The sequence below is a fragment of the Acipenser ruthenus genome, chromosome 10 (assembly GCF_902713425.1).
Source record: "Acipenser ruthenus chromosome 10, fAciRut3.2 maternal haplotype, whole genome shotgun sequence".
In the NCBI taxonomy this organism is placed as follows: Eukaryota; Metazoa; Chordata; class Actinopteri; order Acipenseriformes; family Acipenseridae; genus Acipenser; species Acipenser ruthenus.
In genome coordinates this window covers 21,571,916-21,583,339 of record NC_081198.1, presented here as the reverse complement: position 1 = coordinate 21,583,339, position 11,424 = coordinate 21,571,916, and the positions used below count along the sequence as shown (strand labels likewise).

The window sequence follows — 11,424 nt, the reverse complement described above, 5'->3', positions numbered from 1 at the left end:
GCATCCTTGACCCCCTCCCTTGTATGGGCAAAACCAGGGGCCCCCTAGAGGTCCTCCTAGATACAGCACTGGAGGACATGGGAATACCCCTGGACGCGGTAAGCCAGAAGTCTGCTAACAGCTCCAATTCAACAGACGGTAACAGCCAAAGAATGCTGTCTGTCATAACCCCCCCCAGGACAAAGCTGACCCACACGTTCCGAGGGGCCCTGAGCAAGTTCCACCAGACTTACCTTGTGGGGAGTTGAATAGCCCAAACAATTCCACGTACTGTGCATACAATGACGGTGCCTTCTTGGACGAGGCAGCAGTGAGTACCTTCTCAGGGGTGATGGGAGTTGCAAATAAGCCCAAGCCCCCTCGAAGCAAGCGTAGAGCTAAGAGTAGGAAGAGTGTCCCGACCTCCCAATCATAGTCGCTATGGGGTGGACGCAGCGACTCCTTTTCTTGTTAGCTACCCTGATGGCCCTGATATGTGTGTCTGTTAATGTCAGGAGCATCAGGGAGACACAAAAAAGATTTGATGTACTAAACTATCTAGCTAACTTGAAAGCAGATCTCATCTTTCTGCAGGAGTGTGGTATTTCGTCAAGCCCTGATTATAGGGACCTGAAGGAGAGTTGGACCCTGGGGGACTCCTTCTGGTCGGGCTCCAACATAGCCAGAGCCGACGGAGTAGGTATCCTGTTTAAAAACCCATTTATTACCTCCCGCAGCAGCAGGGAGGTAGAACCTGGTAGAATTCTGAGCGTGGATGTGACATACAACAACACTCCCCTCAGACTGGTCAATGTCTACGCACCCACTAACCAAAACGAAAGAGTTAAAATTTTTCCACAGCTGCGTCCACTCCTGCTGGGGAACGTACCCGTCATCGTGTCAGGTGACTTCAATTGTGCTCTGAGGGACGTAGACCGGAGCAGGCCACGCAACGACCGCTCTAGTAGAGTTTTGTCCTCCGTAATATCTGATTTCTCCCTGTGTGATGCAGGTAAGGACCTGGTGCCTCCCTTTACCTGGGTGAGCTCATCTGGGACCTCCTTCTCCCGTATAGATCTCGTCCTGCATACCAGCTCCCTTACGAAGACGGCAGTAGACACCCAGGCCGTCTTCTTCTCTGACCATAGGCTCCTGCAGGTAACATTGCAGGTCCCTCAGACCTCCCAGATGGGGTCAGGGGTCTGGAAATTAAACACCTCCTTACTCGATGACCCCTCCATAGCTGCAGCCTATAAGAGCAGGCTTGTTGAGTGGACCACTTTGCGTGACCTATTCAACTCCCCTATAGAGTGGTGGGAGATGGTCAAAATCAGAACTAAGGGTTATTTCATAGCAGCAGGCAAGAGGAAAGCAAAAGAAAGGAGGGCCAAATATAAACACCTGAATGCTGCCCTCCAGCGTCTGAGCCTGCTTCAGCTTCGGGGGTTCCCTGTAAGCGACGAGATAGCCCAGACCAAGCTAGATCTTTCAGTGCTTTGTAGGGAGGAACAACGAAAGGTCATGCACAATGCAAAAGTGCAAAAAATGGAGGAAGACGAAAAGTGTACTCGCTTCTTCTTCCAGAAAACGAGGGAGAAGCGGCACTTGATGTCCTCCATGCTCGACAGCAGGGGGAGGATAGTAGAGGATAGTGAGGGAGTGAAAAAAGTGGTAGAGAACTTCTATAGGGACCTGTATAACATCAAAGCTACAGATGACACCCTGATAGAGTGGTTCCTGAGCCAGTTGGAGCCTGACTCAGTGCGGGACGAGGAGGAGGAGGAGAAGGACCCAGAACTCACGCTGGAGGAGCTCACCCAGGTGGTTAAGACCATGAACACCGGTAAGACGCAAGGTCCAGATGGCATCCCGGGTGAGTATTACCATCTTTTTTGGGACACGCTAAAAGTCCATTTAGCGGAGGTCTACAGAGCGGTCTACAGGGAGAAGCGGTTGGGCCCTTCTATGCGGGAGAGTGTAATTACTCTCCTTCATAAGAAAGGGGAAGTTAAAGATCTACGGAATTGGCGCCCAATCAGCCTCCTTTGCGTGGATTACAAGATACTAGCCAAAGCTCTGATGCTCCGGCTACAAGTACACCTCCCTTTGGTCATTGGCCCCGACCAGGCTTGTGGCGTCCCAGGGAGGTCCATCACGGATATTTTAATGTTAACAAGGGACATTCTGGCTTATTCTAGAGAACGGAACCATCCCCTCTGCCTGTTCAACCTTGACCAGGAGAAGGCGTTCGATAGGGTAAGCCATGAATATATGTACAAAGTGATGGACCAGATGAAATTCGCTCCTGGACTTAGGGGGTGGGTTAAAACCATCTATACAAACATTAGTACCCGAGTCTTGGTGAACAGGCACCTGACTGGTAAAATATCTATCCAGTCAGGGGTCAGACAGGGTTGCCCACTATCCCCACTGCTATATGTCGTGTGCATCGAACCCCTCCTGCAGGCAATTCGTAGGGATACCAATATAAATGGTTTCCAGCTGCCTGGATCCAACGGGGTCCAGGTCAAAACAACAGCATATATGGACGATGTGTCACTCATTTGCACCAACACATCGTCGGTACCTCGGATTAGTAATATCCTTGAGAAGTACTGCACGGCGACCGGGGCAGTGATTAATAAGTCCAAGAGCGAAGTCTACGTGTCTAAAAATTGGCAGGTAGATAGGGAACTGTCGGACATGTACCCTGTCAAAAAGGACAAAATCAAGATTCTGGGCCTCATTTTCGAGAACAATAGCTCGGGGGCCCAGAGCTGGACGGCGGCCATTAACCAGGTCCGTAAAAAGATTGGCGGATGGAGCACAAGATCCTTAACAATGACGGGTAGAGTATTAATAACCAAGTCTATACTGTTCCCCATCCTCTCTTATGTAGGAAAAATCTTTCCCCCAGACAGGACCACCAAAAAAGTGGTGGACCGCATTATCCACCGCTTTATCTGGGGCAGCAAGATGGAGAGGGTAAAGCGAGCCACCTTGAGTAAAGCCGACAAGAAGGGAGGTAAGAGGGTCCCGGACGTTGTGCAGCTCACCCGAGTGCAGGGGCTCACGCAAACTATCAAGAACATCCAGGCCCTGGACAGGAAGGTATGTTACATGAATCGTTTCTATTTTGCCACCTGTCTCAGGGCCTTGGGCCTCTGCACTATTGATAACACCGTGCCGTACTCCTGGGACCCCCCATTGTATTATAGAACCTTAAGGGACACTATATATAAATTGGGCTTAGATAAAGCAAAATTGGCCTCCTGGGAATACAAGGCTGTAACTAAATATCTTGCCGGTTCCCAGGAAATTGAAAAAGTAGCTACTTTCTCCCTCACCCAAAGCCAAAAAATCTGGGAGAATGTGTCTCACAGCTGCCTCAGTAATGTCCAGAAGGATATAGCATGGAACACCGTCCACAGTGCACTCCCCACTCGAGCGTTCATGTTCAGGAGGGGACTAGCCCAAGTAGAAACATGCCCCTATGCAAAGTGCCGCAAGAGAGAAACACCAGCCCATATCTTCTGGGAGTGTGATGTGGCTGGCAGTGTCTGGCTCTCTGTCTCTGTCTTCCTAAACAGGTTTGCTGACACGGCCAAGATGACCGCTGAGACTGTGCTCTATGGGCCTGCGGGAGGAATCGATACCAGCACAGCTAAGTGCGTTTGGCGTATCATCAATGTTGTCAAGCAGATCCTGTGGGAAGGCCGTAACGTCTGTGTCTATCACAAGCAGGAGCTAGACACTATCACCACGACCAGAAGGGCACAAACTCTTATCAAGGACTTTGTAATTCTGGACATCCGGACCCTCGGGAAGGACAAGGCCTGCGCGGAGTGGAGGATCGCCGGACTTCAGGACGTGAAGATGGAATAAAGGAAAAAACTGGAACCGCTAGCTCCTAGGAGCGGGACTACGGGGCACCGCTAAGCCTTTTATTTATTTTGTCATGCCAGCATTCCGCCCTTTTTAGCTGGCATGACCGTTTTTCAACGGTGCCCTGGTTTTATGTAGTCTTTTTGTTTCAGTTTTATGGACCTTTGATTTAATTTGAATGTTTTATTTGATTTTGTTTTGTTTTGTTTTATGTATCTTTAAGATTTTTAATGTAAACTATTAAAAGTTACATTTTAAGTGTTTTAAAATTTTAGAATTTTAACTCACTGTTTATACACTGTCCCTTTTCCCCTGTCCCTGTTTTAGATCTAGGTTTATGTTCACTTTTTTAGAGAGCACTCCCCGGCCCTCACAAGCACTGGTTTTTTATAGATGGTTCTTTTTTTCCATTCACTTTTAAAACAGCACAGGTTTTTTTCATGTTGATTTTAATCTGTGTCTGTTTTAACCATGTACAAAGCACAATTGTCTTGGTGTTTTTAAATGTATTTTAAATGCTTTTAAAACAAAATGTATGTCTGTATGCATGAATGTCATCTTTAAAAGAAATGTAAAATGAATGAAAAAACGAATGGGTGTAAATGTAAAAAATGTAAAATCTCAATAAAAGAGTATTAATATCTGATACGTCCCCTATCAGGGGACCATATATTAAATTGATTTTTGGAATCGGGAGATGGAACAGGGGCTTGCTCCGTCCACTCCACGCATCGGCCCGGTATTGCAGTACCTCCGGGAACGGTGCACACCTTTCTCTAACGTTGGTCAAAGTCAGATCTGGATCTCTCCTGTGAGCATTTTGTCTACCCCTGCTGGAGGGAGAGTGCCAGTGTTGATGCAAGTTTTCCCGCCGTTTTACTTCTTTTTTTTTCTTTCTCTCTTTCTTTCTTTCTCTCTTTCTTTCTCTCTTTCTCTCTTTCTTTCTCTCTTTCTTTCTTGCTGTCTTTCTTTCTTTTATTCACATGTGGTGATGATGTAGACAGCAGCAGGTTGTTTCCTGGGAGCATGCAGCTAACCAGACAAGTGTGGTGGAACATGTCCCTATGCCAGGACCTTCTTAGCAAGCCAGCCAGCCAGCGAGGCACAGTTGTAGTTACCCAAGGCACCTTGCACAGCATAGCAGCTTGGCATGACTATTTGTAAGACGCACTCCGCCAGTTTATGTTTTGTTTTTGGTGTTATGTGTGTGTTTTTGCTTTGTTTTGTTTTCTCCTGCTTAAATTGCACATTTCCCCTCTGGAAGCAGCAGCCCGTTTTTTGGGGGTCTGCTTGTGCTTGGAATTTTGCACCCACCTTTGAATCCCCCTGTGCCGTCCGGGCTGGGGGGCCCCGGGCAAGGGCCAAGTCGCCATCGCTTCTCGGCCTTTTGGCTAAGATCAAGTGTAGTATCTGTTCTTATCAGTTTAATATCTGATACGTCCCCTATCAGGGGACCATATATTAAATTGATTTTTGGAATCGGGAGATGGAACAGGGGCTTGCTCCGTCCACTCCACGCATCGGCCCGGTATTGCAGTACCTCCGGGAACGGTGCACACCTTTCTCTAACGTTGGTCAAAGTCAGATCTGGATCTCTCCTGTGAGCATTTTGTCTACCCCTGCTGGAGGGAGAGTGCCAGTGTTGATGCAAGTTTTCCCGCCGTTTTACTTCTTTTTTTTTCTTTCTCTCTTTCTTTCTTTCTCTCTTTCTTTCTCTCTTTCTCTCTTTCTTTCTCTCTTTATTTCTTGCTGTCTTTCTTTCTTTTATTCACATGTGGTGATGATGTAGACAGCAGCAGGTTGTTTCCTGGGAGCATGCAGCTAACCAGAAAAGTGTGGTGGAACATGTCCCTATGCCCTAAGGGTTATTTCATAGCAGCAGGCAAGAGGAAAGCAAAAGAAAGGAGAGCCAAATATAAATACCTGAATGCTGCCCTCCAGCATCTGAGCCTGCTTCAGCTTCGGGGGTTCCCTGTAAGCGACGAGATAGCCCAGACCAAGCTAGATCTTTCAGTGCTTTGTAGGGAGGAACAACGAAAGGTCATGCACAATGCAAAAGTGCAAAAAATGGAGGAAGACGAAAAGTGTACTCGCTTCTTCTTCCAGAAAACGAGGGAGAAGCGGCACTTGATGTCCTCCATGCTCGACAGCAGGGGGAGGATAGTAGAGGATAGTGAGGGAGTGAAAAAAGTGGTAGAGAACTTCTATAGGGACCTGTATAACATCAAAGCTACAGATGACACCCTGATAGAGTGGTTCCTGAGCCAGTTGGAGCCTGACTCAGTGCGGGACGACGAGGAGGAGGAGAAGGACCCAGAACTCACGCTGGAGGAGCTCACCCAGGCGGTTAAGACCATGAACACCGGTAAGACGCCAGGTCCAGATGGCATCCCGGGTGAGTATTACCATCTTTTTTGGGACACGCTAAAAGTCCATTTAGCGGAGGTCTACAGAGCGGTCTACAGGGAGAAGCGGTTGGGCCCTTCTATGCGGGAGAGTGTAATTACTCTCCTTCATAAGAAAGGGGAAGTTAAAGATCTACGGAATTGGCGCCCAATCAGCCTCCTTTGCGTGGATTACAAGATACTAGCCAAAGCTCTGATGCTCCGGCTACAAGTACACCTCCCTTTGGTCATTGGCCCCGACCAGGCTTGTGGCGTCCCAGGGAGGTCCATCACGGATATTTTAATGTTAACAAGGGACATTCTGGCTTATTCTAGAGAACGGAACCATCCCCTCTGCCTGTTCAACCTTGACCAGGAGAAGGCGTTCGATAGGGTAAGCCATGAATATATGTACAAAGTGATGGACCAGATGAAATTCGCTCCTGGACTTAGGGAGTGGGTTAAAACCATATATACAAACATTAGTACCCGAGTCTTGGTGAACAGGCACCTGACTGGTAAAATATCTATCCAGTCAGGGGTCAGACAGGGTTGCCCACTATCCCCACTGCTATATGTCGTGTGCATTGAACCCCTCCTGCAGGCAATTCGTAGGGATACCAATATAACTGGTTTCCAGCTGCCTGGATCCAACGGGGTCCAGGTCAAAACAACAGCATATATGGACGATGTGTCACTCATTTGCACCAACACATCGTCGGTACCTCGGATTAGTAATATCCTTGAGAAGTACTGCACGGCGACCGGGGCAGTGATTAATAAGTCCAAGAGCGAAGTCTACGTGTCTAAAAATTGGCAGGTAGATAGGGAACTGTCGGACATGTACCCTGTCAAAAAGGACAAAATCAAGATTCTGGGCCTCATTTTCGAGAACAATAGCTCGGGGGCCCAGAGCTGGACTTCGGCCATTAACCAGGTCCGTAAAAAGATTGGCGGATGGAGCACAAGATCCTTAACAATGACGGGTAGAGTATTAATAACCAAGTCTATACTGTTCCCCATCCTCTCTTATGTAGGAAAAATCTTTCCCCCAGACAGGACCACCAAAAAAGTGGTGGACCGCATTATCCACCGCTTTATCTGGGGCAGCAAGATGGAGAGGGTAAAACGAGCCACTCTGAGTAAAGCCGACAAGAAGGGAGGTAAGGGGGTCCCGGACGTTGTGCAGCTCACCCGAGTGCAGGGGCTCACGCAAACTATCAAGAACATCCAGGCCCTGGACAGGAAGGTATGTTACATGAATCGTTTCTATTTTGCCACCTGTCTCAGGGCCTTGGGCCTCTGCACTATTGATAACACCGTGCCGTACTCCTGGGACCCCCCATTGTATTATAGAACCTTAAGGGACACTATATATAAATTGGGCTTAGATAAAGCAAAATTGGCCTCCTGGGAATACAAGGCTGTAACTAAATATCTTGCCGGTTCCCAGGAAATTGAAAAAGTAGCTACTTTCTCCCTCACCCAAAGCCAAAAAATCTGGGAGAATGTGTCTCACAGCTGCCTCAGTAATGTCCAGAAGGATATAGCATGGAACACCGTCCACAGTGCACTCCCCACTCGAGCGTTCATGTTCAGGAGGGGACTAGCCCAAGTAGAAACATGCCCCTATGCAAAGTGCCGCAAGAGAGAAACACCAGCCCATATCTTCTGGGAGTGTGATGTGGCTGGCAGTGTCTGGCTCTCTGTCTCTGTCTTCCTAAACAGGTTTGCTGACACGGCCAAGATGACCGCTGAGACTGTGCTCTATGGGCCTGCGGGAGGAATCACTACCAGCACAGCTAAGTGCGTTTGGCGTGTCATCAATGTTGTCAAGCAGATCCTGTGGGAAGGCCGTAACGTCTGTGTCTATCACAAGCAGGAGCTAGACACTATCACCACGACCAGAAGGGCACAAACTCTTATCAAGGACTTTGTAATTCTGGACATCCGGACCCTCGGGAAGGACAAGGCCTGCGCGGAGTGGAGGATCGCCGGACTTCAGGACGTGAAGATGGAATAAAGGAAAAAACTGGAACCGCTAGCTCCTAGGAGCGGGACTACGGGGCACCGCTAAGCCTTTTATTTATTTTGTCATGCCAGCATTCCGCCCTTTTTAGCTGGCATGACCGTTTTTCAACGGTGCCCTGGTTTTATGTAGTCTTTTTGTTTCAGTTTTATGCACCTTTGATTTAATTTGAATGTTTTATTTGATTTTGTTTTGTTTTGTTTTATGTATCTTTAAGATTTTTAATGTAAACTATTAAAAGTTACATTTTAAGTGTTTTAAAATTTTAGAATTTTAACTCACTGTTTATACACTGTCCCTTTTCCCCTGTCCCTGTTTTAGATCTAGGTTTATGTTCACTTTTTTAGAGAGCACTCCCCGGCCCTCACAAGCACTGGTTTTTTTATAGATGGTTCTTTTTTTCCAGTCACTTTTAAAACAGCACAGGTTTTTTTCATGTTGATTTTAATCTGTGTCTGTTTTAACCATGTACAAAGCACAATTGTCTTGGTGTTTTTAAATGTATTTTAAATGCTTTTAAAACAAAATGTATGTCTGTATGCATGAATGTCATCTTTAAAAGAAATGTAAAATGATTGAAAAAACGAATGGGTGTAAATGTAAAAAATGTAAAATCTCAATAAAAGAGTATTAATATCTGATACGTCCCCTATCAGGGGACCATATATTAAATTGATTTTTGGAATCGGGAGATGGAACAGGGGCTTGCTCCGTCCACTCCACGCATCGGCCCGGTATTGCAGTACCTCCGGGAACGGTGCACACCTTTCTCTAACGTTGGTCAAAGTCAGATCTGGATCTCTCCTGTGAGCATTTTGTCTACCCCTGCTGGAGGGAGAGTGCCAGTGTTGATGCAAGTTTTCCCGCCGTTTTACTTCTTTTTTTTTTCTTTCTCTCTTTCTTTCTTTCTCTCTTTCTTTCTCTCTTTCTCTCTTTCTTTCTCTCTTTCTTTCTTGCTGTCTTTCTTTCTTTTATTCACATGTGGTGATGATGTAGACAGCAGCAGGTTGTTTCCTGGGAGCATGCAGCTAACCAGACAAGTGTGGTGGAACATGTCCCTATGCCAGGACCTTCTTAGCAAGCCAGCCAGCCAGCGAGGCACAGTTGTAGTTACCCAAGGCACCTTGCACAGCATAGCAGCTTGGCATGACTATTTGTAAGACGCACTCCGCCAGTTTATGTTTTGTTTTTGGTGTTATGTGTGTGTTTTTGCTTTGTTTTGTTTTCTCCTGCTTAAATTGCACATTTCCCCTCTGGAAGCAGCAGCCCGTTTTTTTGGGGTCTGTTTGTGCTTGAAATTTTGCACCCACCTTTGAATCCCCCTGTGCCGTCCGGGCTGGGGGGCCCCGAGCAAGGGCCAAGTCGCCATCGCTTCTCGGCCTTTTGGCTAAGATCAAGTGTAGTATCTGTTCTTATCAGTTTAATATCTGATACGTCCCCTATCAGGGGACCATATATTAAATTGATTTTTGGAATCGGGAGATGGAACAGGGGCTTGCTCCGTCCACTCCACGCATCGGCCCGGTATTGCAGTACCTCCGGGAACGGTGCACACCTTTCTCTAACGTTGGTCAAAGTCAGATCTGGATCTCTCCTGTGAGCATTTTGTCTACCCCTGCTGGAGGGAGAGTGCCAGTGTTGATGCAAGTTTTCCCAACGTTTTACTTCTTTTTTTTTTCTTTCTCTCTTTCTTTCTTTCTCTCTTTCTTTCTCTCTTTCTTTCTCTCTTTCTTTCTTGCTGTCTTTCTTTCTTTTATTCACATGTGGTGATGATGTAGACAGCAGCAGGTTGTTTCCTGGGAGCATGCAGCTAACCAGACAAGTGTGGTGGAACATGTCCCTATGCCAGGACCTTCTTAGCAAGCCAGCCAGCCAGCGAGGCACAGTTGTAGTTACCCAAGGCACCTTGCACAGCATAGCAGCTTGGCATGACTATTTGTAAGACGCACTCCGCCAGTTTATGTTTTGTTTTTGGTGTTATGTGTGTGTTTTTGCTTTGTTTTGTTTCCTCCTGCTTAAATTGCACATTTCCCCTCTGGAAGCAGCAGCCCGTTTTTGGGGGGTCTGCTTGTGCTTGGAATTTTGCACCCACCTTTGAATCCCCCTGTGCCGTCCGGGCTGGGGGGCCCCGGGCAAGGGCCAAGTCGCCATCGCTTCTCGGCCTTTTAGCTAAGATCAAGTGTAGTATCTGTTCTTATCAGTTTAATATCTGATACGTCCCCTATCAGGGGACCATATATTAAATTGATTTTTGGAATCGGGAGATGGAACAGGGGCTTGCTCCGTCCACTCCACGCATCGGCCCGGTATTGCAGTACCTCCGGGAACGGTGCACACCTTTCTCTAACGTTGGTCAAAGTCAGATCTGGATCTCTCCTGTGAGCATTTTGTCTACCCCTGCTGGAGGGAGAGTGCCAGTGTTGATGCAAGTTTTCCCGCCATTTTACTTCTTTTTTTTTTCTTTCTCTCTTTCTTTCTTTCTCTCTTTCTTTCTTTCTCTCTTTCTTTCTCTCTTTCTCTCTTTCTTTCTCTCTTTCTTTCTTGCTGTCTTTCTTTCTTTTATTCACATGTGGTGATGATGTAGACAGCAGCAGGTTGTTTCCTGGGAGCATGCAGCTAACCAGACAAGTGTGGTGGAACATGTCCCTATGCCAGGTCCTTCTTAGCCAGCCAGCCAGCGAGGCACAGTTGTAGTTACCCAAGGCACCTTGCACAGCATAGCAGCTTGGCATGACTATTTGTAAGACGCACTCCGCCAGTTTATGTTTTGTTTTTGGTGTTATGTGTGTGTTTTTGCTTTGTTTTGTTTTCTCCTGCTTAAATTGCACATTTCCCCTCTGGAAGCAGCAGCCCGTTTTTTGGGGGTCTGCTTGTGCTTGAAATTTTGCACCCACCTTTGAATCCCCCTGTGCCATCCAGGCTGGGGGGCCCCGGGCAAGGGCCAAGTCACCATCGCTTCTCGGCCTTTTGGCTAAGATCAAGTGTAGTATCTGTTCTTATCAGTTTAATATCTAGCTCCTCCAGTAGCTCCTCTGATGCAGAACACGAGGCAGGGAGGGAGCCCGGACCCAGCAGCGGCCCCCCCCTGAGTAGGGCCCTCTCAGCGCCAGCACTCCCCCTCGGCTCTCGTTATGACGCCATAAGGAT

At 47.4% G+C, this 11,424-nt stretch overlaps 3 non-coding genes and 3 pseudogenes across 3 annotated transcripts; all 6 read left to right on the top strand.

Moving 5' to 3' along the window:
* Nucleotides 1-4,482: 4,482 nt before the first annotated feature.
* On the top strand, nucleotides 4,483-4,637 carry LOC131738680 (U2 spliceosomal RNA; annotated as a pseudogene).
* Nucleotides 4,638-5,235: 598 nt separating this feature from the next.
* Nucleotides 5,236-5,426, top strand: LOC131738945 (U2 spliceosomal RNA). The gene has a single exon (XR_009330113.1). It is a non-coding gene; the product is annotated as a U2 spliceosomal RNA (small nuclear RNA).
* A 3,464-nt stretch (nucleotides 5,427-8,890) lies between these two features.
* On the top strand, nucleotides 8,891-9,045 carry LOC131738642 (U2 spliceosomal RNA; annotated as a pseudogene).
* Nucleotides 9,046-9,644: 599 nt separating this feature from the next.
* On the top strand, nucleotides 9,645-9,835 carry LOC131738944 (U2 spliceosomal RNA). The gene has a single exon (XR_009330112.1). It is a non-coding gene; the product is annotated as a U2 spliceosomal RNA (small nuclear RNA).
* Nucleotides 9,836-10,426: 591 nt separating this feature from the next.
* Nucleotides 10,427-10,617, top strand: LOC131738274 (U2 spliceosomal RNA). Its single transcript, XR_009329838.1, has one exon. It is a non-coding gene; the product is annotated as a U2 spliceosomal RNA (small nuclear RNA).
* A 611-nt stretch (nucleotides 10,618-11,228) lies between these two features.
* On the top strand, nucleotides 11,229-11,325 carry LOC131738804 (U2 spliceosomal RNA; annotated as a pseudogene).
* The last annotated feature ends 99 nt before the right edge of the window (nucleotides 11,326-11,424 follow it).